Source organism: Schistocerca americana, chromosome 6, assembly GCF_021461395.2.
Source record: "Schistocerca americana isolate TAMUIC-IGC-003095 chromosome 6, iqSchAmer2.1, whole genome shotgun sequence".
NCBI classification, from domain to species: Eukaryota; Metazoa; Arthropoda; class Insecta; order Orthoptera; family Acrididae; genus Schistocerca; species Schistocerca americana.
This window is the reverse complement of record NC_060124.1, coordinates 422266495-422289953: the sequence shown is the minus strand read 5'-3', so window position 1 is coordinate 422289953 and position 23459 is coordinate 422266495. Positions and strand designations below refer to the sequence as shown.

Genomic DNA, 23459 nt, shown 5'->3' with positions numbered 1-23459 from the left:
CAGGCTTTCATGTAAAAATAAAATTATTGAGATATCTTAGCACGTCTTTTTTTAATTTCAAAATGATACTTACTTAAAAAACACACCTCGTATTTCATCTTTTGTGGACCACAATGCTCCAAATTTTGTTGCAACACAATCCTGTCCAGAAATGAGTGAAGAAGGACCAGTGTCAATATCCTAGAGCTATACGCATGTAGTAACGTAAGAATTTTTATACATAATCTGGGAAAGATAGGAGATTTTTATCCAATATGGTCATCATTCGGCTACTATTCAGGCATTAATTTATAGACTGTGCTGTCATAAAGCAGAAATTCTAACCATCACTTTCACTATAACATATTTGATACGTCCAAAGTCAGTTACCCACATCTGCCAGTTAGTTCAAATCAATTATGTGCCCCTCAATACATGACTGACAACATAGGAACTGCAACTTGCCACTACTGTGGACACTCTGAGTGTTAGAAGACACTCAATAAGTTGTACCTTCTGATTTCCATTATCTCATGCCAAACTATTGAGGTCTGCACGCTAAGTAACTACTTTTTTTCCACTGTATTCATAAGAGAACTACACTGTACAATTAGTGAATGAGTTAGCCCTGTCTTAAATAACAATTAGATGTAACTTTTGACAAAACTGAACACAGATCAACGTAGATAATTAACCGCTTAAAACAACATATAAAAGAAATGTTGAAAAACTTAAATGGCTGGCACTCAAAGCAGGAGTTATATATCTCAGGAGAAACTGCTTAGAAAGTGTCAAGAACTGTCCAAGAAAGAAACTAAGAAATTTCTTTGGCACCTTATGGGTATATTTCATAGAGATTGTGCAGATAAAATTAGGCAGATAACAGCATGTACAAAGGTAAACAAGCAATCAGTCTTTCCACACTCCAGTCATTAATGTAACCAGGCAAACTTAAATATATATGGTACATAAAAAGGAAATCTGCAATGCACTTCACAGTTATGTGCATAGTAAAGATGTACATGGGACTATATAATTTACAGCTACACATGTGAACATTCATTACCTGTGTTAGAAATGATTTAGACAGTGATTCAGAGGAAAGGATCATAATAGCACACTCACAAGAAATTGTGCATTCAGATGTAAATAACATAACTTATGTGCATATATCCTGATCAGTAGTGAGAGAGACAGCCATGCCACCTGTTGGACAATGAACAAATCGCTCCAATGCATGTAGGAAGGCTATCAGTCATTCTGTGCACTTTCATCAGCTGCTCCAGCACCCTCTGTTGGTAACTGCCTGCCAATATATATGACTGTGATGGCTTGTGCCTGTCCTTGTCATTGTCATTGTCATCCAAATACCTATGTTACCACTGCAGCATCAGCATGACCAACAGTTCCTCTTTGTGGCTGCTATGATTTTAACATGACCACCACTGGATCCCACACTGTCCTAAATTGCTATAATTTGCCCCTGTACAGCAGATTACTCCCACTGTGAATTTCCAACAGTTCTTTAATAATGCTGTCCCAGTAAAAGACAATTTTGGAGTTTTTGTAGTTCATACTGGGTACTTCACTGACAATGTTTGGCCACTGTCTGCATTTTATTTGGAAATGAATGCTGAATAGCACCTTGATATGCTTCAAGATTATGTTCACAGTGTTGGAACCACCTGGAACAATTGTAATGACCTAATCTTCATGCAGGATAGGGCACCAGCTCACTTTGCAATGGCTATCCATGCATGGCTCAGTGGCTCAACAACAATTTTCTAGGATGCCCCTCTTGAATGTCGAGCAAGAAATCCTGACTTATTACTTCTTCTTCTGGAGGTAGAAAAAACATGAAGTTTATCAGACAAAACTAAAATCTCTTGATAAGTTGGAAAAGCAAATTTGCCAAGTTCTTGAAAATATACTGCTGGACTATCAGTAGAAGTCTGACCCAAAGATACCCTTCTGTTTATGGAAACAGACTGATAATGATGTTGCATATGTGTAGTTTTAGCAATGAGTAATAATTATACCATTATAATGAACAGATTGTTTTTGTTTCACAAAAATTGGTTAAGTATAAATAAAGTTGTAATAGAAACAAAGATGAGGTGACTTACCGAACAAAAGCGCTGGCAGGTCGATAGATACACAAACAAACACAAACATACACACAAAATTCAAGCTTTCGCAACAAACTGTTGCCTCATCAGGAAAGAGGGAAGGAGAGGGGAAGACGAAAGGAAGTGGGTTTTAAGGGAGAGGGTAAGGAGTCATTCCAATCCCGGGAGCGGAAAGACTTACCTTAGGGGGAAAAAAGGACAGGTATACACTAGCACACACGCACATATCCATCCACACATGTAGACACAAGCAGACAAGCAGAAATATGTCTATCGACCTGCCAGCGCTTTTGTTCGGTAAGTCACCTCATCTTTGTTTTTATATATAATTTTTCCCACGTGGAATGTTTCCTTCCATTATATTAAAGTTGTAATAGTTTTTAATAGGAAGTTAATTGTTGACCACCCTGTATTTTGTTACATAGTATGATGTTTATTTAAGAGAGAGAGAGGAGGGGGGGGGGGGGGGGGGGAGAGTGTGTGTGTGTGTGTGTGTGTGTGTGTGTGTGTGTGTGTGTGTGTGTGTACTGGCTGGAACAGCCACAGCTGTTTTTCTTGATGTAGTTTAATGCAATAAATAACCAAATGCTGCTTACAATTTTATTTTGTTTGAAGCAAAACTTACTGCCTCATATTTCTATCAAGTACCAACAACTGTTGTTTCTCCTAGTGCTACACAGTATTAGTTTATAAAAAAAACTCCACTCTTTCACTATAACATTACTTTCCTCAATACAAAAGCAAAAATAATAAATCATTTACTGTGATGGTAATCAAATAAATTTCAGAAAAAAATCCATATGTGCAACATGGGCAAGTGATATAATCACTTAAAAAAATATTTTTTTCTGCCAAATAATCATTAACATAATTATTAATGAGTTAGAGAGAACTATTTTACAGAAAGGTAGTGCATATTACCTGGTATTTGTAAACTTGTATATTTTTTCTCCCAGGTTTCATTTTATTGTCATTAATATCACCAATAACAATTCTTACAGTAGTTGTTCCTGTCAGAGGTGGGTAACCAGAATCTGTCACTAGTATTGGTATGAAATATTCTTTCTTTTCCTCTCGATCAAATGACCTTAGTGATGTTATTATTGCTGATCCATGGCCATTTGGGCCCTCTGTAAATGAAAATTACTTGAAGATACAATAATTTCCTCAATACCACATTTTACAGCTACAGTGCACCTTTTCCTTGAATGGGAATTGAAACACATTAAGGTGGTGCTGTCCGTTTGATCAAAAGATCATTAAGCCAACAAAAACATTAATATATTTTGTCTAACAATGGAAAATCCAAGATGAAATTTAAGAGTTTGTGACAGTCTTTTGTTGTGCCTATCTGCTACTCAGCATCTCTGCTGTATGGTGAATATATTTTGTCTCTTATTTTTTGCAGCTTTACTGTATGGTTAATGATGATGGCGTCCTCTTGGGTAAAATATTCTGGAGGTAAAATAGTCCCCCATTCAGATCTCTGGGTGGGGACTACTCAAGAGGACGTCGTTATCAGGAGAAAGAAAACTGGCGTTCTATGGATCGGAGCGTGGAATGTCAGATCCCTTAATCGGGCAGGTAGGTTTAGAAAATTTAAAAAGGGAAATGGATAGGTTAAAGTTAGATATAGTGGGAATTAGTGAAGTTCGGTGGCAGGAGAAACAAGACTTTTGGTCGGGCGAATACAGGGTTATAAATACAAAGTAAAATAGGGGTAATGCAGCCTACAAACAGCATAGTGAACACATTATTGTGGTCAAAATAGACATGAAGCCCACACCTACTACAGTAGTACAAGTTTACATGCCAACTAGCTCTGCAGATGACGAAGAAATTGAAGAAATGTATGATGAAATAAAAGAAGTTATTCAGATAGTGAAGGGAGACGAAAATTTAATAGTCATGGGTGACTGGAATTCGGTAGTAGGAAAAGGGAGAGAAGGAAACATAGTAGGTGAATATGGATTGGGGCTAAGAAATGAAAGAGGAAGCCGCCTGGTAGAATTTTGCAAAGAGCACAACTTAATCGTAGCTAACACTTGGTTCAAGAATCATATAATTAGGTTGTATACATGGAAGAAGCCTGGAGATACTGACAGATTTCAGATAGATTATATAATGGTAAGACAGAGATTTATAAACCAGGTTTTAAATTGTAAGACATTTCCAGGGGCAGATGGGGACTCTGACCACAATCTATTGGTTATGAACTGTAGATTAAAACTGAAGAAACTGAAAAAAGGTGGGAATTTAAGGAGATGGGACCTGGATAAACTGAAAGAACCAGATGTTGTACAGAGTTTCAGGGAGAGCATAAGGGAACAACTGACAGGAATGGATGAAAAAATACAGTAGAAGAAGAATGGGTAGCTTTGAGGGATGAAATAGTGAAGGCAGCAGAGGATCAAATAGGTAAATAGACGAGGGCTAGTAGAAATCCTTGGGTAACAGAAGAAATATTGAATTTAATTGATGAAAGGAGAAAATATAAAAATGCAGTAAATGAAGAAGGCAAAAAGGAATACAAACGTCTCAAAAATGATATCGACAGGAAGTGCAAAATGGCTAAGCAGGGATGGCTAGAGGACAAATGTAAGGATGTAGAGGCCTATCTCACTAGGGGTAAGATAGATATTGCCGAATATCAAGAGCTCAGATGGAAACCCAGTTTTAAGCAAAGAAGGGAAAGCACAAAGGTGGAAGGAGTATATAGAGGGTCCTTACAAGGGCGATGTTCCTGAGGACAATATTATGGAAATGGAAGAGGATGTAGATGACGATGAAATGGGACATACGATACTGCATAAAGAGTTTGACAGAGCACTGAAAGACCTGAGTCGAAACAAGGCCCCGGGAGTAGACAACATTCCATTAGAACTACTGACGGCCTTGGGAGAGTCAGTCCTGACAAAACTCTACCATCTGTTGAGCAAGATGTATGAGACAGGCGAAATACCCTCAGACTTCAAGAAGAATATAGTAATTCCAATCCCAAAGAAAGCAGGTGTTGGCAAATGTGAAAATTACCAAAATATCAGTTTAATAAGTCACGGCTGCAAAATACTAACTCGAATTCTTTACAGACGAATGGAAAAACTAGTAGAAGCTGACCTCGGGGAAGATCAGTTTGGATTCCGTAGAAATATTGGAACACGTGAGTCAATACTGACCCTACGACTTCTCTTAGAAGCTAGATTAAGGAACGGCAAACCTATGTCTCTAGCATTTGTAGACTTAGAGAAAGCTTTTGACAATGTTGACTGGAATACTCTCTTACAAATTCTGAAGGTGGCAGGGGTAAAATATAGGGAGTGAAAGGCTATTTATAATTTGTATAGAAACCAGATGGCAGTTATAAGAGTTGAGGGGCATGAAAGGGAAGCAGTGGTTGGGAAGGGAGTGAGACAGGGTTGTAGCCTCTCCCCGGTGTTATTCAATCTGCATATTGAGCAAGCAGTGAAGGAAACAAAAGAAAAATTCGGAGTAGGTATTAAAATCCATGGAGATGAAATAAAATCTTTGAGCTTCGCCAATGACATTGTAATTCTGTCAGAGACAGCAAAGGACTTGGAAGAGCAGTTGAACGGAATGGATAGTATCTTGAAAGGAGGATATAAGATGAACATCAACAAAAGCAAAACGAGGATAACGGAAGGTAGTCGAATTAGGTCGGGTGATGCTGAGGGTATTAGATTAGGAAATGAGACACTTAAAGTAGTAAAGGAGTTTTGCTATTTGGGGAACAAAATAACTGATGATGGTTGAAGTAGAGAGGATATAAAATGTAGACTGCCAATGGGAAGGAAAGTGTTTCTGAAGAAGAGAAATTTGTTAACATCGAGTATAGATTTAAGGGTCAGGATGTCGTTTTTGAAGGTATTTGTATGGAGTGTAGCCATGTATGGAAGTGAGACATGGACGATGAATAGTTTAGACAAGAACAGAATAGAAGCTTTTGGAATGTGGTGCAACAGAAGAATGCTGAAGATTAGATGGGTAGATCACAATACTAATGAGGAGGTGTTAAATAGGATTGGGGAGAAGAGAAGTTTGTGGCACAACATGACTAGAAGAAGGGATCGGTTGGTAGGACATGCTCTAAGGCATCGAGGGTTCACCAATTTAGTATTGGAGGGCAGCATGGAGGGTAAAAATCGTAGAGGGAGACCAAGAGATGAATACACCAAGCAGATTCAGAAGGATGTAGGTTGCAGTAGGTGCTGTGAGATGAAGAAGCTTGCACAGGATAGAAAAGCTTGTAGAGCTGCATCAAACCAGTCGCAGGACTGAAGACCACAACAACAACAACCTTTTTATAAAATAGTAGATCGTAAATTTTTAATACTAGTACATTTTTATTTATAACTTAAAACCCAATAATTTTGATCATTGGTTTTTAATACTAAAGAACTTTATTTCTCTGAACCTATTTGATGAGGAAGCTTTCCACCATCTGTTCTTTAATGTAACTGAAACAATATTTAAATACAGATCATCATCATCATCATCATCATCATTTAAGACTGATTATGCGTTTCAGCGTTCAGTCTGGAGCATAGCCCCCTTATACAGTTCCTCCATGATCCCCTATTCAATGCTAACATTGGTGCCTGTTCTGATGTTAAACCTATTACTTCAAAATCATTCTTAACCGAATCCAGGTACCTTCTCCTCAGTCTGCCCCGACTCCTCCTACCCTCTACTGCTGAATCCATGAGTCTCTTGGGTAACCTTGCTTCTCCCATGCGTGTAACATGACCCCACCATCTAAGCCTGTTCGCCCTGACTGCTACATCTATGGAGTTCATTCCCAGTTTTTCTTTGATTTCCTCATTGTGGACACCCTCCTGCCATTGTTCCCATCTACTAGTACCTGCAATCATCCTAGCTACTTTCATATCCATAACCTCAACCTTGTTGATAAGGTAGCCTGAATCCACCCAGCTTTCGCTCCCATACAACAAAGTTGGTCGAAAGATTGAACGGTGCACAGATAACTTAGTCTTGGTACTGACTTCCTTCTTGCAGAAGAGAGTAGATCGTAGCTGAGCGCTCACTGCATTAGCTTTGCTACACCTCGCTTCCAGTTCTTTCACTATGTTGCCATCCTGTGAGAATATGCATCCTAAGTACTTGAAACTGTCCACTTGTTCTAACTTTGTTTCTCCTATTTGGCACTCAATCCGTTTATATCTTTTTCCCACTGACATTACTTTCGTTTTGGAGATGCTAATCTTCATACCATAGTCCTTACATTTCTGATCTAGCTCTGAAATATTACTTTGCAAACTTTCAATCGAATCTGCCATCACAACTAAGTCATTCGCATATACAAGACTGCTTATTTTGTGTTCACATATCTTAATCTCACCCAGCGCTTCTATTGTTTTCAACATATGATCCATAAATAATATGAACAACAGTGGAGACAGGTTGCAGCCTTGTCTTACCCCTGAAACTACTCTGAACCATGAACTCAATTTACCGTCAACTCTAACTGCTGCCTGACTATCCGTGTAAAGACCTTTAATTGCTTGCAAAAGTTTGCCTCCTATTCCATAATCTTGTAGAACAGACAATAACTTCCTCCTAGAAACCCGGTCATATGTCTTTTCTAGATCTATAAAGCATAGGTACAATTTCCTGTTCCACTCATAACACTTCTCCATTATTTGCCGTAAGCTAAAGATCTGGTCCGGACAGCCTCTAAGAGGCCTAAACCCACACTGATTTTCATCCAATTGGTCCTCAACTAATACTCGCACTTTCCTTTCAACAATACCTGAGAAGGTTTTTACCCACAACGCTGATTAAAGAGATACCTCTGTAGTTGTTACAATCTTTTCTGTTTCCATGTTTAAAGACTGGTGTGATTACTGCTTTTGTCCAGTCTGATGGAACCTGTCCCGACTCCTAGGCCATTTCAATTATCCTGTGTAGCCATTTAAGACCTGACATTCCACTGTATTTGATGAGTTCCGACTTAATTTCATCCACCCCAGCCACTTTATTGCACTGCAATCTATTGACCATTTTTTCCACTTCCTCAAATGTGATCCTATTTCCATCATCATTCCTATCCCATTCTACCTCGAAATCTGAAACATTACTGATCGCATTTTCACCTACATTGAGCAACTCTTCAAAATATTCCCTCCATGTGCCCAAGGCATCCACAGGATTCACCAGCAGTTTTCCTGACCTGTCCAAAATACTTGTCATTTCCTTCTTACCTCCCTTTCGAAGACTGCTAATTACACTCCAGAATGGTTTTCCAGCAGCTTGACCCATAGTCTCCAACCTGTTTCCAAAGTCTTCCCACGATTTCTTCTTGGATGCTGCAATTATCTGTTTGGCTTTGTTTCTTTCTTCAACATAACTTTCTCTGTCTACCTGGGTTCTGGTATGTAACCAGTTTTGATACGCCTTCTTTTTCCTTTTACAGGCTGCCTTGACTGTATCATTCCACCAAGCTGTTTGCTTCATCCTACTTTTACACACTACTGTTCCAAGACATTCTTTAGCCACTTCTAGTACTGTGTCCCTGTACCTTGTCCATTCCTTTTCCAATGACTGTAATTGACTACACTCAACTAACTGGTACGTTTCTGAGATCGCTGTTATGTACTTGTGCCTGATTAAAGATCTCCACTCTTATCCTCCTACATATGGACCTGACCTCCTGCACTTTTGGCCTCACAATCCCTATTTCACTGCAGATTAAATAATGATCAGTGTCATCAAAGAATCCCCTGAATACACGTGTGTCCCTCACAGCCTTCCTGAATTCCTGATCTGTTATTATATAGTCAATGACAGATCTGGTTCCCCTGCCTTCCCAAGTATACCGGTGAATGTTCTTATGTTTAAAAAAGGAGTTTGTGATTACTAAGCCCATACTGGCACAGAAATCCAAGAGTTGTTTCCCGTTCCTGTTGGCCTCCATATCCTCTCCAAATTTACCCATAACCTTTTCATACCCTTCTGTTCGATTTCCAATCCTGGCGTTAAAATCACCCATGAGCAGAACACTGTCCTTGTCCTTTACTCTAACAACTACATCACTGAGTGCCTCATAAAAACTATCCATCTTATCTTGATCTGTCCCTTCACAATCCGAATATACAGACACAATCCTAATTTTCTTGCTAGACACTGTCAGATCTATCCACATCAGTCGTTCGTTTACATATCTTATTGCAACTACGTTGGGTTCCATTTCTTTCCTGATGTAAAGCCCTACACCCCATTGTGCTATTCCTGCTTTGACTCCTGACAGGTAGACCTTGTATTCTCCCACTACCTCTTCTTTCTCACCCCTTACCCGAATGTCACTAACAGCTAAAACGTCCAGCCCCATCTTACTTGCAGCCTCTGCCAGCTCTACCTTCTTCCCAGAGTAGCCCCCACTGATATTAATAGCCCCCCATCTCATTACCATTTGTTTGCCAAGTCGTATCTTAGGAGTCCCTGGTTTGTCAGTTGGAGGTGGGACTCCGTCACCTCCGAAGGTCCGAGGCATTTTGCTCTGATTGTTGCCAGCATCATATTTAAAGTACCAGGGAAGCAGGTTGCTAGCCTTACTTGCCCCGAGTCCCATTGGGTTTTACCCCTAACGGCTGAGGGACTAACCGGTGGATTTGATAGTCTTTGCCGTATGAGCACAAAGGTGACCACGACTCAGAATATGTCCGAGATGCCCAGCCTTATTCCGAAGTAACTGGTATCCCGACTGTCGGGACCACTTACTTGGCCACTCATACGTTGCCCGTGGTTCATGAACTAGGACATGACTACAGGAACCCACACCATGAACCATGATACAGATAATTTAACATAATCCCCAATAATAATAATAACAATAAATGTATCTGCACTAAATGTCATTTATTACTATGTAAAAGTTTTAATGATAAGAAAAATACATTAGCACACAAACAACATCTATTACATCATAGTTGCTTCATTAACATGTACATTCCATAAATGATTTAAAATATATGGAAATATTACAATTTGTGATACAATCTTCTTGGGTGATCAGCTGAATGGTGGCATCATCATTTTGTCAGAAATGTTTCAATGAGTTTCTTACCCATTATCTTCAGGCAAAATGCACATTAAAGGGATTGTTCATGTCTGAATAGGAAGAAGGCCTAGTCGAACATTATACAGTAATGCAATTTTAATTGAGTAAGAGATGTTGCTGGGTGGATATACTGACATGCTTCCAGCACTCCTGATGTAAATTGTATTGATATGTTTAAATATATTTTCTTATTTTATGTAAGAATTATATATTTTGGGTGTTATAAAACTCAGTAATGTCTAAATAAAACCCGTATGTGTTTCATTTTACTCAAAATTTTGACATAGAAAAAATTCTGATTCACTAAATTTTATTATATTTTAGAGCATAAAAGTTAAAATGGTAGCCTTTATGGTAACTTCCCATAAAGAAATAGTTTACCTGAAAGTCTACCCTAAGAAATAGGCCTCATTTTTTATGTTTAAGAGAACATCAAAAAATAAGTTGCACATTATTACTGCAAGCCAAGTAACTTTTATTGAATGCTGCACTACAATTCACAATGACGCAGATACATAACACTATCTTGCAATGTAGTCACCAAGTTTCTGTAAACAATGGTTAGAACATTCTACCAACTGCTCAGTTCCTCAACAATATAAATATGTTGTTTGTTCATGTATCCATTTGAGAACCACTCTGTGCACATCCTAATCGCAGGAAAATCTGCAATTGCTGTGAATCAATCCTCAACTGTCTGGACACTGTCATCTGTGGTTGATGTGAATGGGATGTCTTATTGATCAGCAGCCCTTATCAAATTGCTGGCACCATTTCACTGTTGCAGGAAGCAGCATTGCATGTGTCCTATACACTGCCAAAATTTTATGGTGAATCTATGTGCTTGTTACCGTATTTACTCGAATCTAAGCCGCACTCAAATCTAAGCCGCACCTGAAAAATGAGACTCAAAATCAAGGAAAAAAATTTTTCCCGAATCTAAGCTGCACCTGAAATTTGAGACTCGAAATTCAAGGGGAGAGAAACAAAGTTCGTCTAGTTGTAATATGAGACACAATTTAGGTCGAATGAGTGACGATACAGTTGCAGTAGTTTGGTTCGAGTCGTAAGCTTAGCAGTTACGGTTTACCAGGTAACCATTGCTACACGTCACGCGCTCCGTCCGTATTTATACGGATATCCTTCCTTTTTCGCCTGCTTCGTCTGGTTTGAATTGATGGCTTATTTTTCTTTGATCTGATAAGTGCCGTTCTCTTTGTTATAGTTGTTTACGTCACTCTAAGCTGAAAATGCATTACTGTACTGTGTCATGCATTGTTTGTCGCATTCTGATAGTGCGTGTTTACGGCCTGTCGCCGCTCGCGGCGTGGCTTGCTTTTGTGCGCGCTACCGCCGCTTACAAATAAAAAATAGAGAGGAGTCGTCTCATTAGCGAAACATTTGTTGTTACTTACACTACTTCTTTCTTTGATAATGATCAACAAGAACCAAATAATAGACTGCGTATGATAGATGATGTTCTGAACGAAATTTTAGCGAAAATTTTTCTCCGTTTGCAAATCTTTGCAGGCGCCTCTTTAGTACATCAAATTCTGCACAGAAATTAGAGTAATCTTAGATTTAAAAATCTAGTCAGTTGCCGTGCTTCATTTCTGACTGTATCACTATCAGGCATAAGAATAATACGAATATAAACATGACATGATATGTATATTCTTCCGCGTTTGCTGTTGTCTCACTCTAGTTTCGTAGTTTATTAGGCAGACAGGCTTTAAATGAGATAATAGCAAACACGAAACAATACATGGCAAAATGTTTATATTCGTATTAATCTTATGGCGAAGAGAATACTACATGTGATTCACAGTTCATAAAAGCTCCTATTAGCAACCATCTCTTCTCACAGGTAGGAAAAAATTCAGAACATAGAGTTGGCCATATTGACAAACATCCCAAACAGTCTTGCCAGTCGGATTTTCGTAGAACATTGACATGCTGCTACATTCGAAGATCAACAATACAGAATTTGTTTTTACTTCGTTGGATAATGTACCAAAAGGCAGTGGTCGAAACTCTGGGTGGAGGAAAAAGGCTCGTCTTCCACTTTTTCTTTTTTTTAAATTTATTTACTGACGCAGAGATTTTGGTGCCAGTATTTATCTTTGTGCCTACAAAGCATGCCTGTGTGGCGCTACATATATTCGACGGCAGAAGTTAGTTGTGGCGGCACCCACCAACATTTTTCAGAACTCCCGCTTGCTTTGCATTCGATTCTAAGCCGCAGGCGGTTTTTTGGATTACAAAAACCGGAAAAAAGTGCGGCTTAGATTCGAGTAAATACGGTAGTCGTTTTGCACACAAGAATCATAGTGCCCCATGTCATCGATGGCTGCAACTTGATTCCAAATACATATAGCTTCTTTCTACATAGAGTGAGTATTTCTGTTCTTATGGATACGTTTCTGGTGGCTGAACAGACCAATCCTGGCATAAAACATGTATCCACACAAATTGTATTGAATGGTCGGAGGAGGGCAGGGTTGTAACTGACAGAGCTTTCTTGCTTGTTGACTGGCCTCTTCATGTCTGCAGCATTCTCCTTCAAACAGGCTGACAGTGGTGGGTCTAGTGTTCCTCCTCAGTAAGCAGTCCACAGCACAATCTTCCCATCCTTTTATCTATATTCTAGTCATCTTCATGATGTGTTGTAGCTGGTCCTTAAAGCACTTGAGAGGGGCTTCTTGAGATCTGTTGCCAGAACAGAATTCATCATAAAGGATTTGGTGGAGAAGTCTTGTATCACTCAGGTGATAAAAATTTCCTAACCATTTCAGATGATGAGCAATGGTGGTTGCCTCACTCCTATTTAAATGAGCTTTCTCAACAACCACAATGTGGGTTGCATGGTCCTCCCACTTAATGTTCAAGATGTATCTCATTTTTTGTTGGTGGAAGTGCTTGAGTTCCTTGATATCTTGGTAATGGAGTGTCCAAGTTTCTCAGCCATACAGAAGCACAAAAGTAACAACAGCTCTCTGTACACCATGAGTCTGGTAGGCAGCTTTAGGTATTTATTCATGAAGACTCTGTGTATTAATCATCCAAATGCTGCATGGGCATCCCGAATCCTTTTATCAACATCTTTTTCACAGGTACACCATTTAGACAAGATGCTTTGAAGACATGAAAGTGTTCAGTCTGCTCCAGTATTGTGTCTAGGACAGAGATATTGAACCAAGGGAAACTTAATCCTCAGGTAGGTTGTGCAAGTACCTTGATTTCTCCTGCACTGTTGGTGAGACCAGAGCAATAACATGTAATTTCAAAACAGTTGACTGACTGTTGTAGGTCTGTCAGCATTAAATGCAGTGTCATCGAGATACTGTAGGTCTGTCAGCCAGGTAACTTGGGTACATACGTCTTTGCGAACAGACTCTTGCCAGATTTAAGAGACTTCCATTGAAACAAAATTTAATCTCCATGCCTGATTATTTGCGGAAGGTTCACACAGCATGGCAGCCACAGTGCAAAGAGTGTTGGAGCAATCACACAACCTTGTTTCAAACCTAGAGTGTCTGGAAATAATCTGATGCAGAATTACTGTGAAGAACCTGTCCAGAACTGCCATCGTGTAGAACTTAAATCAGTTCCACATAGTGTTTAGGACATCCAAATTGTTTTACTATCTTTCACATGGCAGATCCAGTACCGAATAAAATGCTTTTTGCAGGTCATAGTAACTAAATATAGAAGCTTCTGTTGCTTCCTGCATATTTCCTGGAGTTGTCTAGCACAAAACATCATATCTATTGTGCCTCTGGAGGTTTGAAAACCACATTGGGAGTCATGCAAAATCCTCTGTGAAATAACATGAAGCTGATTGAATATAATCCTTATGAGAATTTTACCTGCAGCTGACATTAGCGAAATACCATGATAGTCACCACAAACACTACAGTCACCTTTCTTGAGGAGAATGATGAGTGTATTACTCTTGAAGTCATCAGGTATTTCTAAAGTTTCCCAAATTAAGAGGACAAGTGTAAAAAGTCTAGTCTTTAAGGGTATATCTCAATTTGGTATCAGTTCAAGAGGTATGTTATCAGGATCCCTTTCTTGGTCTTTGTTGACTGATGCTGTGGTAAAGTCTGTGTATGTGGGTGGAAGTGCCATCTTGGCTGTTGGGTTGCTGAGGGACATTACAATGAAAGTCCTCAGCAACACTGGTGACATGATTTAGAAGCACAGAGATATGTTCCTTCCAATGCTCTAAGATTTTTCCATTCTTAGTTAAATTGATGGAACTGTCAACAGTGTCCAGTGTTCCTGATGAGGATCAAATTGTGCCCTATATCTCCTTTATACTCATGTAGATGTTTTGCTTGTCAAGAGCATCCGATAATCTTCACAGTTCTTCAGTTTTTTGTTGTCATCATTTGCTCTTGATTTCCCAAATTTGTGCCTGACAAGTTCCTTGAAATGTGATTTCTTCACACTGGAAGACAGATCTTTAAGAAAGGACAGATGGCTTCCTGTTTGGCATTGATCAGATGCATAATTTCTTCAATATTTTCATCAAACCAGTCTTGTCTTTTTTTCTTCATGAAATCACTTGTTTCTTTAGCTGACTCACTAATAACCTTCTGAAGTGTGCCCCATTCCCAATTTGTGTTATTAGTGCTGACCATGTACTTCAGCTTGTAACACGTATATCGATAGAAGTAAGTTCATATTACGTAATTGTGTATCTGAAATTATGAAGAGTGTATTCTGTGTTATTTAAACTCCTTGATCTGTGGCAAGAAAATTAGAGTTTTGTAATGTATGTATAAAAAAGCAAAAGGATATGTTAAAATGATAAATTATTATAATATATGGTAATATGCGTATGTTCAAAAAAAGAAAATGTTTATTGAAAGCTGGTTCATGCTTACGGAACTTGTATTTCTAACATGTAAAAGCTGTAGGTAAGTCCCCCGGCAACGGAAGTCAAATGGTGCGATGTAAAACGTGGTTTTGGTGGTCAAACTGAGTGGCCTCTATGTGTGAATGGCACACAGTATGTGGCTAGCTGTAGCATGGTACACTTTGATGGTGCTAAGAGAGGCAATTGGAAGCTGCTTTACGAAGGATTTGCCTTGGATGTGGATCTGGCTATTATTTGGTATTCTCGACATAAAGGAATGGCTCTAATATGTTGAGAGTCTGATGTCAAGATGAGATTTTATATAGCATTCTAACATCAAGAGCCATGAGTACAGCTAGCCACCATATCGCTTGCCATCAATCTCTGCCACTGCTTCACTAACTTCATACATTCAGTAATGTATATGGGCATGGACCAGTTAATTTGTGTGTTGTTTTAATAATAATCACAAAAACATAAATTTGTGTCCATAATCATATTTTCTATCTTGACCACGAACCTATGCAGGGTCCTCACCTAAGTGCTACTAAAACCGAGTATTCTGATTTAAATGAACAGTTCTTGCATTCAAGTGTTTAAAAGTAATTTTTTTGTCTAGTATAAAAGGAGTAGTAAAAGTTAAAGCTAAAACCACAAAAGTGAAGTTGGATAGGTTTTAACTAAAGTATCCTCAGATTACTACAAAAAATAGTTTTGTAGGAATACAGTGCAAGATTGCGTAAATATTATTGTCTAAAACACCTGCTTCACAGGTGATAAAAAGGCAAATAAGTTATGCTCATTTTCAAAAATAGTGTGGTTTTGATTTGTATCATGAATGGTTCCTTGTTTGAAGTTAATTAAGCCCAGTGTTGTATTTTAATGTCTTGCAAAGTAAATCATGAACTACTCCAAGTGAAATGAATGATTAATTTTTTTGAATTAGTCTTTTCTACTGCAATAATCAGAGCGCATTGACTAGTGAAGCTATACTAGTCTTTGGGTCCCCATCATATTCTCCACACATTAGGAAAAAAATTGAACTATAACCATTTGCTATGGAAAACTGATGTGTTTAGAGGAGTTTAAACAGTGTATTTATGATATTATTCATCTTTATTTGTGGTTTTTTTCATGTCAGTCAAGATAGAAGCCCCTCATGTTGAAATTTAGTTCTGCACTGCATGCAGTAACATTTCAGTATTTTATTAAGTAATGCTCTTGAGTGTAGGTGTCATTAGTATGAGTTTGGTGCAAAATTACTTCATATAATTTACTGGTGTGTGCATTATTGGTAACTGCTGCTACACACATTTGAGAGTGCACTGTGTCAGTTTGTATTCTGTTTGCTATTCAAAGGGAAATCTCAATGAAAGTAACTTCAATAACCAATATTCAGTTTTCTTAAACATATATTTCCAAATTAATGTGCCTAATTGGGCTGGCAACAGTTCATTTATTTTTTTTCATTCATTTATGATTTTACCACTTTCATTAACTCCCAAGGATAAAGTCTATTTGGTTTTTTCTGTTAATTTCACAAAATTCAAAATTATAGTTTGATACTTTTGTCCATTAGACACACATGTGGTCAATCTTCGAAATCCTCTCACCCCTATGGTCAAATTATGCTATCCAAAACCAGTGCAAAGGCAATTGTGGTACACCATGGGCAATAGATGACAGAGGTGAATGATGGCTAAGGTGATGTGCATGGGCAAACAGATGTTCAGTTCTTGGTCAACTGACTGCCCAGATGAACCAAGGGTCTACTAATGATGTCTCCACAATGACTGTTCAGTGAACTTTGCTGCATATGAGCCTCTGCAGCAGACACCTAGTTCGTGCACCCATGCTGACTCTTGTTCATTTCCGACAGAGGATGGAATTTGCATGGGAATACTGTAGCTGGATGTCCACTGAATAGTGACAGATGGCCTTTTCTGATGAATCACATTTTCTGCTCCATCAGACAGATGGCCTTTGGAGTGTACAGTGTGACATGTTAAAGCACACACCCTGCATGTTTTGTGAGCTGGGAAATGTTTTTGTGTCATTCCATTTGTGGTCTCATCATTCTGGATGGTACAGTTGATCAAGACAAGTGTGTATCCATCCTTGGGGATCACATTCACCTTTACATGCAGCAAGATGGTGTCTACCAACAGGACAATGCAAGATGTCACACAGCTCGCTGTGTACATGTTTGGTTCAAAGAGAACCAGGATGATTTTATTGTACTCTCCATAATCCCTGGAGTTAAACCCAACTGAGAATCTTTGGAACCACCTCTATTAGGCAGTTCATGCCATTGATCCTTAACCAAGAAACCTAGTGCATGTCTCACAGTGGTCCACAGCGCAAAAAATGGTTATTTAAGCTTTTGATGGGTGGTCACATTAATGTGACTGGGTAGTGTATATCCAGTGAAAATTGTTACTATTTAAGCAGTGATTAACTTGGTTGGAGAAGAGTCATTGAGCAGAGAAAGCTGTGTTATCACTTATAATGTAAGTATTCATGAACTGTGAACTTCTTGTATCAGAAATGTTGCTGGGATGTTGTTAGTTATAGTTTGGAGAAATGCAAATTTTAATGAGAGTATAATAATTATGAAGGCTGTATTTTGAAGTATCTAATGGAAATTTATGCATTTGTATGTGAATCCTTACATTCTATTGGTCACTAACAACAATCACATATGTTTTATTGTTATTTATTATAGTTATAAATCGGGCAAAAGTATGGTGTTTATTCTGAATTGTGGTTAAATAAACAAAAAATGCTACACTGTTCTTCTTAACTAATTGAATTCTGAACAAGCTACCACAGAACTAAATGAAATATTATTTATTTAAAAAATAGCTGAAATGATCATGGAAATAATTGTTTGCTTGCAGTTAAAAGAAAGGGACAAGGAAATGAGAAATTGAGAAATTTTATTCATTTTTAACCTGGGGTTGATTGACATAGATGGGGAAAATCAGCTGTTTCCATTGTAATTAACAAATCACTCAGCACTTACATCAATGACTAGGCATTTGTATATGAAAGAGCTGTCACTCATCATCATGTTTTATGGAATTGAAATAGTTATAATTGGAGCATATGCACTAAATGAAGATATGCCACAGAAAATAAAGTTATCTCCTGCCAGAAATTAGACCTCCTACTAAAACAAGTTAAAAAAGAACAAGAAGCAGTAATAGAAGGAGATTGTAAGATAAGAGTGGGTTCAAAAGCAAATGATACAGTAACAGGAGAAAATGTTATTAATGGCTCTGGAGAAAATCCTATAGAATTCTGTAGTCAGTATAAGTTGAGAATTCTGAACGCACTATTCACATAAATATATTCACAGGTACGCATGGGGAAGACCTTCTGTACAGCAAAAATAAAAATCATTAATTAATTACATCATAACTAGGCAAAGATCAAAAATAGTAGTTTGAGACTAGAGTCATGTATGGAGCCAACTATGGATTTGATCATTGCTTAGTTGCAATGAAGATGATATATCTGTTTAGGAGAAAACCATCAACAAATGGACATCTGGCTAACCAGAAGAATGATGAGAAAGTAGAGCTCTTCAAGCAATTCTGAATAAAGAATTTCTTTAAATGCAGATTATTGTGAAAGCTAAAAATGATACCAGAATATAATTATGTTGAAAGAGAATATGATATTATACTAATTGGAAGGGAAAACTGTTATGGAGACATTGGGAACTGAAAATAACAATATAGAAAAACAGAAGTCTCTATGGATGTCAGATGGACTTAAGAAGGTGATTTGGCAAAGGAGAATGCATATAAAAAATGGGTGTCAATTAAATCACCTCATGGTAAACAAAATCACCAGACAATAAACCAGGAGTTAAAAGAACAAGATGTAGGAACAGAAATGCATGAAAATTGAGAATCCACTAAGTAGATCACAAACTACCTAAATGTAGGGGACAAATACAGCTATGAAAGAAACCACTAGTAAACAAAGCAGTAGACAGTTTAATTCTATTAGCATAATGGGAAAAGCATCATATAGATCTTATAATTGAAAACAGGCACACAAGAATGAAAAACTCATAGTTAAATGTAAATATTCAGAAACTGTCAATCAAGTAGGAACTTCCTAATTGGATGCTGATTTACAAATATAAGACTAAGATGAAGAAGCTGCAGACATGAAGGTGGAAACCTGAGTAAATAAGGATCAGCATCAAGAAGATTGTTCAAAAGAAAAGACTAATCTACAAGTAATGGATAGTAGTGTAACTGAAACGGATGGAGAAATGTATACCATCAAGACTTCAGTAGTTCCAAATTTATGCACAGATAGCACATTAAAAGCAGGGGGGATGATGGAAAATAAAGTAGAGTTCAATTTTAGGAAAAACATTGTGAAGATTTGGAAGGGTGGACACAACAAACAGTTATGTCTAAAGAGAAAGAAACTGTTGAGAACACAAAAGCATCTTTGAGAGTATATTGGACTATGGTAGAAGACAATGATGAGAAGCAAGCAAAAATGGATTATGTAAAAAACAGCAGTGTGAGCAGCAGCTAGAAGAGGAAGAAACAGCATTAAAGAAAAAGAAATTACCCAGAAAATTGAAGACAATGGGCCATAACAAGAAAGTGAACAGAGAAAGGGCATGTTGAAGAAAGAAGAAGGAAGAGCCAATGTGACGGGAAAGCTGATGAGGCACAGGACATGAATCAATTTGAAATATGTGATATATATGTCATGAAAGAAGAAATGGAACTTATTGTACAGTGTGACAATGAATGGTAAAAAGATGAAGAAAGACATTGTACACTGAAGTACACTGAAGTGCGAGCCAGGAGACAGTGGTGTTTTTATTAAACTTTATGAATGTGAATGACTGTGTTAATGTTAAAATGTTATTTACAAATGGATGCTTAGGCACAGTTAGTTTTACTTCAAGTTTACAACACATCAAAAGAACAGCAGCAGATCCAGATATCCACACTGCACAGGTGTGGAGCAGGTTGCTATGCCAAGTCCAAATCTCAACATGGCGCAGGTGTGAAACACGTCTCCACACTGAACATAACAACCATGTGTTGGGATTGCCAGGAAGACTAACTTGGCAACCAGCAGCAGAGCAGAAACATGACCTGCCAACAGCTGATTGCTAACGAGGCCATAGACACTGATGCACAGACCATGGTGTACACCTGCCACATCATGATGAACTACAAGTGGTATGACAGCTATGGGTCTAATGAAAGTATTTCACTGTGTGAGTGCATGTGTGGAAAAGGGTGTACTCCATGCATTGTGCTTTTGTTTTCTTGTTTTGTTTCAGTGAACGAATTCAAACTAAAAGACACAAGGTGATTGATAATATGGATAGTGTTTAAGATGGATCAATAAATGATGGATGAGTAATATTTCATTTTCTGGGTTAAGGTTTGACCTATTGTTTTCTTCTTTCTACATTGCAATTTTAAAAGAAAAAGAAAAAAATCAGAGGACAAGGAATCACATGATTAGCACAAGTTTGTTTAGTGTATACACTGACGAGCCAAAACACTATGAACACTTGTTTTATAGTGTGTTGATCCAACTTTGGAATGCAGTACAGCAGTGATTCTGCATAACATGGATTCGACAAGCCCTTAGTAGACTTCTGGATGCATCTTGTAGTGTGTGTCAATACACTTTCTGTAAATTATGGGCTGATGGCTTCTCAGTGCAGGGTTGACACCTGATAACACCCGCAATATCTTCTTTTGGGTTTATATCAGGCGAATTTGATGGCCAAGATATCAGTGTGAATTCACTGTCAAGCTTCCCAAATCACTGTAGCACAATTATGGCTTTGTGACATGTACCATTACCATTTGAGAAGATGCCATTGCCACCATGGAAGACATTACCCTCTAAAGAAGAAAGTAGCTGCAATAATGTCCATGTGGGTCACAGCTATAATGACACCTTCAATTACTAACACAGGCCTCATGGAAGCCCATGTAAGTGACCTTTCTAACATCACTCTGCTCCTAACAGCCTCCAACCCTGGTGTGGCACATGTATTGAACATGACGACATATCTAGACATGATCATCAATCTGGTGTTAAGAAGAAATGTGAGTTTTCTAACCAAGTGATGTTTTTCAATGCTTTATGATCAAGCCTTGATGATCCCAGGTGTACTGAAATCATAATTGACTTTATAGCTGGGTCAACATGACAAAACTAGAGGTCGTCTTCTGCAGAGCACCCTGTTCGACAAAGTATCCTGAATGTTGTGCTCCAAAACATTTATGCCTGCACCAGAATTGTAAGACATTGTCAAAATGCCTACCATACTTTAGAGAATGGGCAGGTCTCCAAGCTCTACATTCTGTGATGAGGCATGGATGTCCAACAAATTGTCACCTACTCACCATTTCACCACCTTTTAGATACTTTTCATAGGTGCTCATGACACCAGTATGTGTAAACTCGACCAGATTCATAGTTTTTGAGATATATGTCCCCAGGTACCAGGTTTGAACTTTTTAAAATTCACTTACTTTATCTGATTTCCCCCTCTGTGGCCCATACCATCACTTGAATGACTCTCTACTTGTTTCTGCTCTATTCACATACTTTTCTTATCACATCACATAACTGCCAACACTACCAAGTGCAATTAAATCTCACAATGGGCAGTGGTCATAATGTTTTGGCTGATCAGTGTACATATATCTGTGTATGCTACAATAAACAGAGCACTATATGACACGTGAGTTGCCTCTAATATTACTATGATGTCAAATGTTTGGTGGGTAGTTTATTGTAACCATACTAGTTATGTGGTTTTGTCTGATTTTGTTACTTGCAAGTAACCTGTGCTTGTTGTGTTCCAAATTCTTTTGCTATACATGAAAAAGAAGTCAATCGTGGAATACATGGCATCTTTGCCTCACAGTTATCTTTGGTGGACACAGTAGTAGTAGTCAAGTGCCAGATAGCATGCCAAACTGGTTGAAGCTGAAGTGAAGAGCTAGATTTCTTGATACAAAAACAGCCTGAGTGTTAAATGGATAAGCACGCAAATTATAAATGTATGTTGATGGAATTGTGTCCAATTAGTTGCTCATGGTTCCCAAGACTGGCAGATGTGGTTTTGTTATTGTCCTCTCATGTTTAACGAGCAAATCAGTACAGCATCAGACATTAGGCATAGTGTATAAACGTATTCTTATCCTGTGAAAATTAACATATTTTGGTGTAATGGATAGAGTGTTTAATTAAATGCTGTGTATGAAGTATTATTTATTTCCTTTTACCCATCAGTATGTTGTGTAACTGATTACATATCTGCCAGGTATTTACTCTTCCCTGCACTTGGAGCATTGAAAAATCAAAATATAATCTCATTTCATCAGCTATAAAACATATTTTAAGCACTTACTGCGATCAAAATACACAGCAAATGATGATCTTATTTGATCATTTGCACTGGGATGCAGCCGAAAGGTGAAAGGAGGTCCATTATTTCTGGAATAGTCATCAGCATCAGCTCCAAATATTTCTAGTATTTCTGTAGGAGAACTATGTTCAGACAAAATGGCCTCATAATTTTCTAGAAGATGAGGAGCATTATCATTAACATCTTCAACAATTACTGTCAGTGTTGCTGTGGATGTCTTTGCAGGTGTTCCATCATCTACTGCTAAAATATTCACCTGAAATACAAACATTTGAAGTAAGTAAAAGTAATCCTCTGCTCTCAGATACATATATTACAAAATGCATTATTGGGGTATAAAAGTTGAAGTAATCACATACTCAGGTAATGAGTGCTGGGCATTCTACTGGATGCAGTGGGAATAATATCAACATTACTTGGAGCAGATAAAATTCAAATTGCAGCCTGATAATAATCGAATGGGCCAATTCACTGGTCAAAGAAGAAACACTGAAATAACATGACATGAAAAATTGAGGGAGTTCAACATTTTGTGGATAAGGATCTCATCAGAATGAAACAGAAGGTAGGATTGTGGAAGTATGGTAATGGTAAAATAAGAGAGATTTAAAAAAACCATGAGGAGGCATATGGACTATCAAATATTCAAATCCATGTAACCTAGAAAACAGGAAAGGACAGTTTTGCTGTGATATTTTTAAAGGAACCATCCAATCAGTCATGCTAATGAATGTTTGGAACCCTTGGACAATTTAAATCTGGATGGATGGATCATCCTCATCAATGTTAGTTCAGCATCTTTACCATTGTAACAACTCGCTCAATGATCATAGAAGAAATTAGAAAAGAAAGACTTGTTTAGGGAAAAGGAGCAAAATACTGAGTAGATATTCAAAGATAACAGAATGGAAAAGTTATTTTAATCATATGTACAATTGTTGT

General features: G+C 37.9%; 1 pseudogene; it reads right to left on the bottom strand.

Moving 5' to 3' along the window:
- Positions 1-23459, bottom strand: part of LOC124620182 — a 219204-nt pseudogene that overhangs the window by 43322 nt on the left and 152423 nt on the right.